This window comes from Onychomys torridus, chromosome 20 (assembly GCF_903995425.1).
Source record: "Onychomys torridus chromosome 20, mOncTor1.1, whole genome shotgun sequence".
NCBI lineage: Eukaryota > Metazoa > Chordata > Mammalia > Rodentia > Cricetidae > Onychomys > Onychomys torridus.
This window is the reverse complement of record NC_050462.1, coordinates 42,877,949-42,889,860: the sequence shown is the minus strand read 5'-3', so window position 1 is coordinate 42,889,860 and position 11,912 is coordinate 42,877,949.

Genomic DNA, 11,912 nt, shown 5'->3' with positions numbered 1-11,912 from the left:
GTTGAAGATAGGGAAATGAAATTCATTGACCTTGGGTGTATTTGACCATGTAGTCTATATTAAATAGTGTCATGCTATCAATGGGTGTTCCTTATGATGCCAGCTTAAACATAATTACATGGTTCAAGACACATCAGTACATATAGTTTTGAGAAACGTGGGTGCTGTGGAGTGAAGGTACCAGAAATAGGACAGATGGCTCATGGGAGTTAATTGCTACATTTTCAGAAACTTTAGAATGGAGTTAGATTCTATTTGTGGTTTGTAATCTTTGAGCTACAAAAAAAAAAAAACAAACAAACAAAACAAAACAAAAAAAAACTGAATAACACTACAAATCAATAATTTTTAGAACTCCCCTCAAGGAACTGGCTGTTAAATACTTACCAGCATTCTGCTATAGCAATGGTTCCTGTCTTACTTATGAGCATTAAATTACAGCCATTCCAGTGTCACACTCAGTAGAATGCCATTTAAGTAAGTTTTGCAAAGACTGTAATTCTACCCAGGCAAAAGGGTACAAATCTGTCATTTATATCCAAGCAAAGCATTTCAAAGCCACTTGGGTTACATATTTAGGGTACAGTATCCTCTAGAAAGCCAATCTGTGTTTTCAAGAAATAGAATTCTCAATCCTATTCTGTCCTCCTTGAGACTAATATATACCCATTCACTTCATATTCATGAGCATGAAAATACAAAAGACTAGAGAAACCTATGTAAATCAAATTTTATTACTTTTCCTTTAGTTTGGAGATTATTATTACTGCTACTATTGTGGCTCAAATATTAGGGAACAAGGAACTAGCACCATAAAGCATGTAGTTTTACTATTTTGTTACTTTAAGAGCAAGTTACAGGACCCCTGACAGAACCTGTATACTTTGTGTCAGGCAGTTATAAAATGTATGTTTATGAATGTGTATTTATTTAAAATTACATTTATTTTGTTGTGCAATGAAAAATCACCATTTTCTTCCAATGCTTTGAAAATAAAGCAGAAAAAAAGGCAAGCGTTAGCCTAAAAAATATGCTAGTATGACTTTAGGACGTTGATTATTAATACACAAGTTGAAAATTTTCGGTTCATGGTTCCCAGAGTGAAAATAGCTTTGGCAGGCTGTATATAGTATGTATAAAAAGACACACTTGTGGTCCATAGACAGTGCCAAGCACTCCATCTGTCTTCAGGGGCTGAGCTATGATTGCTGGGGGAGATGTAACTTTCTAATGTACTTACTTCAACATCCTCCAGAATTTTGCTACACTGAACACTTTTGTTCTTATAATCATTTAAATGTATAATACAGGAATGCATTTACTGGTTTGTTTTTTTTTTTGGTTTTTTTTGTTTGTTTGGTTTTTTTGTTTGTTTGTTTTGTTTTTTTGGAAAGAGTTTCTGTGTGGTGCTAGCTGACCTGTAACTTGCTCTGTAAACTAAACTGTCCTGAACTTAGAGATCCACTTGCTTCTGTCTTCCTAGTGCTGGGGTTAAAGATGTGCACCACTATCACCTGAAGATACGGGGATATTTAGTACAATATGTTCTAGTTAAATATCTACCTCCAAAGCACAAAACTGAGTGAAGTTGTCCACAGAGAAGAGATAATCAGGGAACTAATTTAGCAAACCTCTAACCCACCCACAAACATGAAAGCATTTAGAATTTATGTTGTATAGAGTTTAGCTCTATCGAGTACTAAGAGTTAAACCCAGCACCTCAAGCATACTAGACAAGTGCTCTACCACTGAGTAGCACCCTGCCCCCATCACTAAACTATATCATCTGTTCTCTTTTTATTGTTTGTTTTGAGACAGAATGTTAGTAAATGGCCCAGGCTGATCTTCAACGTGCTTGGGCTAGCACTTCCTGCCTCAACCTCACAAGTAGCTGGGACTACAGGCCTCCTGTACCACTAGGTATCTTAAGAGAAGAGTGGATTTCTATCTAGAATTTATTTAACTATCCAAAAATTTTTGTTCTAATTTGCAAATGTATTATACACTATTATGTAAAATATTACATAATTAATATAAGGAATTAATTACTACAGTATTGCTTTCTTACACCTCATGTTGCACCCATACAAGATCCATCACAGAACTGTATCACAATGAGATATTTCTTCATCAATGGTGTTTAAATCCATATAACTAAAATATTGTATACAATCATGATTGTATGCTGAGTTCCAAGTTCATTATCAAGTAAGCATTTTAAGACATTTACAAAAAGGTTTGTAGAGCTTAAGATTAACATATCTTTAATTTTTTTAATTTATTGGGAATTTTTACATCAATAATGGATTTTAAATCAATTTAGTGGATATTGAGTTAGAGTTTTTCTTTTGGCAATTTGTTAATGTGAGGGACTAACTCTCTGCTGTTAAAATATTTTAATTCTTTAATTGTAATTAGTAACGTTGTGTCCTTTGCTTTAAAAAAAAAAAAAAAAAACAACTCCTGAGATCAATTTTTGCTGCCTACATACCCTTGGATGTGTGGTCTTCCACTAGCACATCTTCAACTTCTCAGGGGCTACAGTTTTAGAAAAAATTGTCTAACCCTGTTCCAGCAGCTAAGAACTGCAGTTCCCTCTGTAGCTAGAGATGGGATTTGATCAGGTTTGGGCTTGCACAGGTTTTGTGCAGGCTGTGACCTTTGCTGTGAGTTCGCATGTGTTATGTCTAGAAAATGTTTTATCCTAGGCCATCTACCACCTGTAGCCCTTACACTCTTTCTGATGACTCTCCCTATCTTGGGAGGTAGGGCGTAGCATATATGTTCCCTTGAGGGCTGAGCATTCTGTAGTCTTTTAGTCTCTGAACATTGGCCAGTTGTAGGCATCTGAGTAAATCACAATCTATTGAAAAATGGAAGCTTCTCAGATAAAGGTTGAGAAATCATTGACCTATGGGTATAAAATTAAATCATTAGGAATCAGTTTAGTACTGTATTCCATTAGCAGAATAATAGTAAGTTCTCCCCAAGGCCTCAGATCTGTCTAGCCACAGGGTTTTTGCCAGATAATGATGCCAGGTATGGGTTTCAATGTGCAGAGTTAGACTCACATCCATTAAGAAAGTGATTGGTTACTCTCACGATGTTCAGGTATTTAGAAAATACATTTTAAAATAGTAGGTTTATTAGTTGAAACTCTCTGTGCAGTCAATTTTGTGTGCTGTGTTCTGTTCTATCATGACTAACTGACACCTCAATAAAGTTAATTCAAAGCAGAATATAAGCAGAAAAATCAAGTTAGACAGCTGTCTAAGACACGGTTGAAATAATTTTATTTTCATACATAACACAGAAAATATATGAAAAACATCACATCCTCTTACTCAGTCTCAGAACAAGATCTCATGTGAAGTAATGATCAAAGATAGCTTTTCATACACTGTATCTCACTACTCTGTTTTCCTGGGTGTAATATTATATAAAATTGAGTTAAACCTTGTGAGTCAATGGAGTAGGGGGAAAAGTTAATGATCTCAGTGAGTCTCTAGGAACTTTCATTCAGTAGTCTAGGAAAGCTTTCTATAAAGGTAATGCAGATCAATAAAGGAAAGCTAAGTGTTCGCTAAGAATGCTGTACAATTGAGTTAGTTCTCTGCAGCTCCAAGTTAACTGTGGTAGTTGATAAATCACTCATTAGTCAAACACGCTGTGAAATTACTTCAGGGGCCATGCTTGATAAGCTCTCTCTGGCTATTTCTCATTTATCCAGAATATTAAAAGCTAAAAAACTGATCTGGAAATTCCTCTGTTGTGTGTATTTCCAAATTGTGAGGACCTCAGTAGATCCTGGGAAGGACCTTTAGACACCTGCAATTTTAGATTTAGGCTACTTAAAGAGCAAAATTTTTTCTAAATACACCATATTCTAAAAGTTCTTGTGAATACTGTAAAGATTTATTTTGTTCTTGTTTTTTCTAGTCATCAATTATTCAAAAGACTTTGTGTGTGTGTGTATGTGTGTGTGTGTGTGTATGTGTGTGCATACACACATGCTAGCAAGTAAACACACAAACATCAGATACTCATTGCTAATTTGGTTCTATTACCATGAAGCATAACATACTTTAAATATTTTCAGCAGCATTTTCCTATTAGACAGAAATAAAAGAACAATTATACTTGCGTATTTCAGAAGAAAGAGAATTGTCCTGTATGTGACTTCCAAATTGTGTTACCATTGTCTTACTCAGAAAAATTAAAGTGTGTGTGAAAAACCTAGGGCTATCAGGTCTTTAAAATATAGAGGAAATCCAAGAGGCTCTGTTGGGTACCTGCTGTAGCATTATCTTCCCAAGGAAAGAACTCTATCCTGCATTCAGCTCACATTTGAGAAGTAGAAACACCATGTCAGTGAAGAACAGAACTGGAAGTGGCCAGGCTCTGTCTGCTCATCATTGGCATCCTGGATTTGCTGGAAAGTGCAGCTGCTTGCCACCTGGAGATGTTGGCACCAATCTGCATTGAACTCTAAGAGAAATTATAGGTCCTCCCCAACAGCACCCCATCTTTACGTCCTTTCTCCCCCGTGTTACATTTTCCTCCTCTTACAAATGTATTATTTCTCTAATAATTCCTCTATTTTCCCCCACTGTCCATCCCTGTTTTTATCTTGTCAATTCTGTTTCAGGATGTTCTCCTGGGTCCATCTGTGTTTTTATATTAGGACATCCACTTTCTATAACTGGCAAAATTTCTAGAATTCTTTCCCATTAATATCCCCAAAGAGCTCTTGGAAGAGAAGAGGGGTTTTGCTATTACAGTGGCCCCTTGCCTCCACAGAAAAGTGGTGTTTTGAATTTAGCCCTTATCTATACACTCCTTTTATGAATGTCACAGATACAAATGCTTTCTCTCTTCTCATTACCCAGTGTGATATTTCATATGGGAAACATGTGTCCCTACTTAAGTTTTAAGGACTTACGCTATGTCTAACTGAGCCATGTGAGGTAAAGCAAATAAGCATCTTGTAATGTCTTTAACCCAAAAGGAATCCACAGATAACTACCAAATCTCTATGCAAGCACTCTGATTTTTATCCACCTGATAATTTTGACAAAGGTAAAGACTCTACAAGGAGTGTGGCTTAAAAGTACGTGTAGCACTGTTTTTGTTTGTTTTTTAGTTTGTTTATTTCCAGTCACCATAGTGAAACAGAACAGATATATTCAATGAGCTAAATCATGAGCTTCAGTTAGGAGCAAACGTGTTCATTCTTTGTGGAGGCAAGTACCTCCTATAGGTTCTTCTCCTTCATAAGCAGCCAACACACTTGGCTCTTTATTGTAGAGGAGTGAAAACTTTTCTATTGATGAAATATATCTATCTGATGCATGTGAACCACAAAAATACTCACAGATTCCTCCATAACACTCTCTTTTCTATTTCCGTCAGTATATGGGCAGAGTTAATTCCCCAGATGACATTGACTGCTCTTAACAAATGCTGAGTGTTAAAGAAATATCCTGCAATAAATGCAGAGTTTAGAAAGTGGCCTTGCCATCTTAGTACGCTTAGCTAGTGAGGAGGAGGAGGAGTAGTTCTGCCTCCTTGACTATATGACTTTCACCTAAACTCAGTTTTTCTATAGAACGTATACTTTACTTGCCAAACAGGAAATGTGCCTGACTCCAAGACTGGCTGACTTCAAACTCTATGTGCACTTGACCATGGGGTTGATTATTTAACTCTTGGCAATTGCTTTGATGATAGGCAATCTGTTTGGAGACCTCAAAAAAAAAAATAGAATTCTTCTCTCCTGAAGTTGTAGAGAGATGTACAGTAGTATGCTCTACTTACTTATGTAACCTAGAACACTTAGAGGAAACACAGAGCAGAGACCCAGCCTAGCTCCTTGTGGGGATGACAGAATGCTTACCTGTCCATTTACCTTACTTACTTTATTTTCACCTCTGCTGTGGAATATTTACTTTAACCAGGCAAAGATGTGTTGCATTTGTTTATGCTGCCTTTGTTTAATGATATAAAGATGTGTTGCTGTTTTACCTTACCTGCCTAAGGCACCTGATTGGTTTAATCAAAAGCTGAATGGCCAATAGCTAGGCAGAGGAGGGATAGGCGGGACTGGTGGGTTGAGAGAATAAATAGGAAGAGGAATGTAGGCTCAGGAATGAGAGAAAAGAGAGAATCTAGAAAGAGAGGGAGATGCTAGGGGCCAGAAGCCAGGTAGCTACCAGCCAGACATGGAAGAAACAGGAAAGTAAGATTTACAGGATGAAAGAAAGGTAAAAAGCCCTGAGGCAAAACACAGATAAAGAGAAAGAGATTAAAGCAAGAGCTATGATAAGTATGAGCATTCATAACTAATAAGAAGTCTCTGTGTCATGATTTGGGAGCTGCTTGGTAGCCCAAAAGAAAGCCTGCTACACATTTCTGTATTATTTACACTTCTATATTCCTTCCCTCCCTGTGACATTCCATGTAAATATTGCTAAATATTACTTAAAATAGTAGGACCAAATATATATAATGACCACCTACAGCTGAACCAAGGACTACATTTATGGTTTTACTAAAGCACTTGAAGACAAAACATTGCTGTGAATTTTTTTTCTCAAATGTCAGGTGATTTAAAGAGCATAAAAGACTCAGCCAGTATGTCCAAGCCCAGTTTTCTTGTCATAGATCCATTCCTCAGTGTCTCTACATCCTGTAAACTTAGTGGTATAATCTCTTTATTTTATTACTCTATATAATTTCATGCAGTGTCTCTTCCTATTAATTTTAGGAAACACATTATTTATTGGTTTAACCTTTAGCTCAGAATTGTCTTTGTAAAGCATTTTTACCACCATGTTGGTTACCCTTTAGTATCTGAATCACAAACAACTTGTTCTTCATGGAAGTTGTTCAAGATGATGGAATCTGTTCCTTTCTGTGGTCATCCTCTAAAATGGAACATCATCTCCTTGTAGTAAGTACTTGGTGTAAATTGGATCCTTGCAGCCAATGGCCAAGATATCCTGTCAATGCAGGTTGAGTAAATAAAGTGATTACAACCAAACATTGATCATTCTCAGGGGTATTTGGTTGCAGAAAAAAAAAAAAAAACTGTATTCAGTAGAATGTAAATGTTGCAGACTTTGGGCCATCTATGCAAGCTCAAAGTGACACAGTTTAAATCATGCCTTATTTCCAGTACCTTCCAGCTGCTGGACTCTCAGAAAATGTTTACTCATAATAATTATAATCACTGTTTACTCTCTCTCTTGCACACATAAAGATATATGAATATATGAACAAACCTATCAGAAAAAGAACTCTACCTTTAATATTATATAAATGTCTCTTCTTATCTGTTAACAGGAAATCCAAAGTTCTATAAGTTAAGATTTACCAAAAAATTTATGCAAACCTTTGTATTAATAGATCTTGATTTTTAGAAAGATACCTCATTTCTTCCATGTCTTTTATAGAACTTTTAATTTTTAATATAATTATGATTATTATTCCTGATTATTTAATTTAAATATTAGTTTATATTTTTACATTAAAATTATATATGTATATCACATAGTAATTATACATATTTGGCATATTTGGGATAGAGTGTGATGGTTTTATACATATCTGCAATGCCGATTTATCTGCTCAGGCTCATTAAATTTTCTATTCCCATAAACTTTTACCATTTCTTTGTGTTCTGTACTATATTTTCTTAGAATGATGCAAAGGTGTAGTTTACAGGTTTCTTAGTCTAGTGGATACTCATAGTAGACACAGCTATTCCAGCTGTCACACAACCATGAGGTGGCTTTCCCCAAGACTCCAAAGAAGTCCTGGGACCTCCACAACTTTCATTAGTTCAGAAAGATAGAGAATACACAAAAGGTAACAGCAGTCATCAAAAACTGACTTTCTCAGCTCCTTCATGCCTCTATCCCAAATACATTACAGGAGATAATTTATAAACCACAGAAATTTGCTCTTACAATTCTGGAGCGTAAGGGTTTCAAGATAAGGTGACAGGTTTTATCTTGGGTGCTGACACTTTCTCTCCAAAGCTACTGTCTTCTGGTAGTCTCCTCACATATTGGACAAGCTCCTTTTGGACACTTTTAGGACAGTTATTCATGAGGGGTGTGCCATCATGACCTAATTCCCTCCCTCCTTAAGGCTCCACATCTCAATATTGTTGGAGTGAGTATCAAGCTAGGACTTTGGTGGAACCTAAACATGTAGATAATAATGCCTGAGATGGGAAGGGGAATCCATCTTTGAGAAAACCCAGAGCTATGGAGTTTTATTTGCACATGTTTTACATTTCACTGTAGCTAAGGATCCCTAAAGGTCCCCTACCCCCACTGAGTTTACCTACCTTAGACATCTCTTAGCATGTTGTGATCATGATAGAGAATATGCTCTAAGTGAGAGGGAAGACATAACCACAGAGTTGTACCAGACACTTCTCCCTCATTCATATGAGTATGTTCCAAGAACTATAAGCATGAAGGGAGAAGAGCTGGAACAGATAAGACATCTGGGTTTCTGTCTTCCTACTTTTATGTAAACATTTACATATATATATATACATACATATACATACATACATATATATGAAACAAACACACATAACAACAATGCATACATATACACAGAGAACCGTGTATTGCATTGGTGTGTTTCTGTTTTGTATCATTTTTATCAAATGTTGTAAAGGTATATATATATATTAATTTTATTGAAACAGGATCTAAGCTTAGCCTTCCCTCCAGTGTTAAAAACTAGTGGAGTGCCTACTACCTAAGGGACTACTAAGTTCTTTTATTATTGTTGTTCAACATAGCTATAGCAAGATTTTAGTATGTTAAAGGCACAGGTGTTTTTAGTAATGACTTATTAATTAATTAATTAATTAATTAGCACTTGTATGGGGGTAAAGGGACAATTTTGGGGGCTTAGTATTCTTCTTTTACTATGTGGATCCTGGAGATAAAACTCAGACCATCAGGCAGCCAGTGCCCTTACCACTGAGGCATCTTGCTGGCCCTAGCAAGATCTGCCTATTATCTAATTCAAGTTCTCTCAGTCAGTAATCTTGATCTTCTTGTGAAATGAGTATAACTGATGTGTATTTAAATAACACAGACAAATACACCTTTGATTTGAAGATGGATTTTTTTCCAAGTTCATAATTTTCCTGGATTTTGAAATATATTTTATATGGCCAGTGCAAAGAAATTATCATTGCTTAGTTTCAATTTGATACCATATAAAATAGCCCTTAATTGTATATTTTACCCAATTAATATCCCACCCTCTTCTCCCGAAAGAAACTTTACAGTCTAAAAGATGCAGATTCGAATTAATGGGTTGTTTATCTAAGAATTATTTACTATTTTTTTATTGAAAATAAATTCTTCTCTCATACATCACATCCCCACCGGTTTCTCCTACCTCTTCCTATTCCACTCCCCCCTAATCCACTGCCCCTCAGTTTTCTCTTCAGAAAAGAGCAGGCCTCCAAGAGATGCTAGCCAGACAGGACAAAATAAGATCCAGGAAGACAAGGCAAAAATTCTCTTAGCAAGGCTGAACAAGGCCATCCAATAGGAAGAAGAGAGTCCTAAGAACAGGCAAAAGGGTCAGAAGGAATTCTTAACAATTTTGAAGTATACTACAAAGTACTGTTAATTATTGTGCAGATTCCAGAACTCATTTTACCTAAAGAACTGAAACTGTCCCTATACAGTCCTGTAAGTCCTCAAAAGCCCAGCAGCTTTCCACTCCATGGTATGCTTCTGTGAATTTAATTTCTCTCTAGATAAATAATGCAAATAAACGTCTATCTTATATGTGTGTGCTCATGACTTATTTCATTTAGCAGAAAGTGACAAACGTTCAGCCATAGCTTCAGTTTTGAGGCTCTATTATATTCTCTTTTAAAGTTTCTCTATATAGATAAAGACCTTACATTTTAATCTCTTCATTGTGGGGAGTGGATGAAACCATGAAAAATATGTAAGAAACAGGTGAAGTCCTGAGTGGATGTGTATTGTTGATAAGGATTCTCATACCTTAGACCCATGGGAATTTTTAAAACCATCTCAGAGTCAGGCTAAAGGAATTGATAAAGCCTTCCTCTTGTCCATGTGTGAATGTTGACAGAGTGTGGAAGACATGGCATTTCTTCAGTTGATGCAGACAGGCTGATTCTACCTTTTGATTATTGTTAGAAATATGGCTATACCAATACTTCTCTGGGGCTTTGGTTTCATTCATGTGGTATACATGCTTAGATCACATGGCAATCCCAAGGAGCTGGGATGACCAACTAATTTTACAAGCATGTTTTCTGTGCACCTAATGTACTTAGATTACAATTTTCTCAGATTGTTCCAACATTTAATAGTTTTCCTTTTTTTCCCCCAGTGCAATAGCCCAAAACTGTCTGTAACTCCAGTTCCAGGGAGATTTAACTCCCTCTTTAGAATTCCATGGCCACTAGGTGTCTGTGTGGTGCACACAAATATGTGTAGGCAAAACACTCAGACATAAAATAAAATGAAAATAAATAAACCTCTTTTTTGAATGATAGGTATCAGAATGGATGTGAAGTAGTATCTGAATGAGTCTCTGACTTATATTTCCCAATTGGTTAATAGTTTAACATCTTTCCATGTACTCATTGGTTTTGTATTTTTGAAGAAATATAGGTTTAAGTGCTTTGACCATTTTGAACAACTTACATGGATTTTTTTTTATAAGTGAGATATTTGGAATTATGTGTATATTCTAGACATCAGTTGCTTGTAAGTATTTCCTTTATTTTTTTGGATTGTCATTTTACTTCATTGGAGTGTATTAGTGGGAAATATTAAAAATTTTCATCAAGTCCTATGTGTTTTTTTAACTTTCTTGTTGTTGTTGTTGTTGTTTCCTAAACATGAATCTGGTGACTTATGCAAGGAAGTGCTCCACTGTAACTAAAATCTCCCTACATGATCTCATAAGAGTTTCCCCATTTTAAGTACTTTGTTAAAGTTATTTACTACTTTTTGCATATATCTGGAAAGGATGTAACTTCATTCTTTCATGGGTACACACACAAATTTCCAGCACTGTTCACTGAAAACACCACCATGTCCCAAACACCACAATTCTGTCTTAAAATCATTTGCTGTATCTCTCCTCTCTCTCTATGGGCAGGCTTCTGGAATCCAGTGCCTGTGGTATGACACCTTGCACGGCCTTGGTGCAGTGGGAAGGGGTTGGATCTGCCTAGGCTCAGTGTGCTGGGCTCTGCTGACTCCCCATGAGAGACCTTGATTTGGGGGATGTGGGGATGTGGGGCAGCTTGGGAAAGAGGGCTGGGGAGTGGGAGGAGGGAGGACTGGGGATCTGTGGATAGCACGTGGAGTGAGTAGAAATTTGCTTAATAAAGAAAAATGAAAAAAAAAAAGAAAAAGAAAAAAATCATTTGCTGTGGGTCTTTATCCCCAACACCCTTAGTGCTGTGGTTGCTCCTTATGTCTGGCTACACACTAGTCACCATTCTTCTGAATAGACATCCTTAGTACTTTCAAAGATTAAAATATCTCTCCTCTCACTATACTCTTCTATCTACTAAGAAGTTTTGATTTGGGGTTTTGTTCTGTTTTGGTTTTTTGGAGGGTTGTTGTTTGTTTGTTTTGCATTCAGGATCACATTAAATCCAATATGAAATTTAAGGTGAGTTTTCCCTTTACAGAATGTAGTTACTAAAGATCACATGGAATTGGTAAGTGACTTCAGCTAGCATTTAAACTGAAGAAGATACAAAGCTGGAAATATATCCCATGTCCTAATATATTTTAAAGTAGTCTTGGAACTATTCTCATTCCTGAACTGCAAAAGGACCATGTCCTAAATCACACTACAGGGCAGGCCTTTCC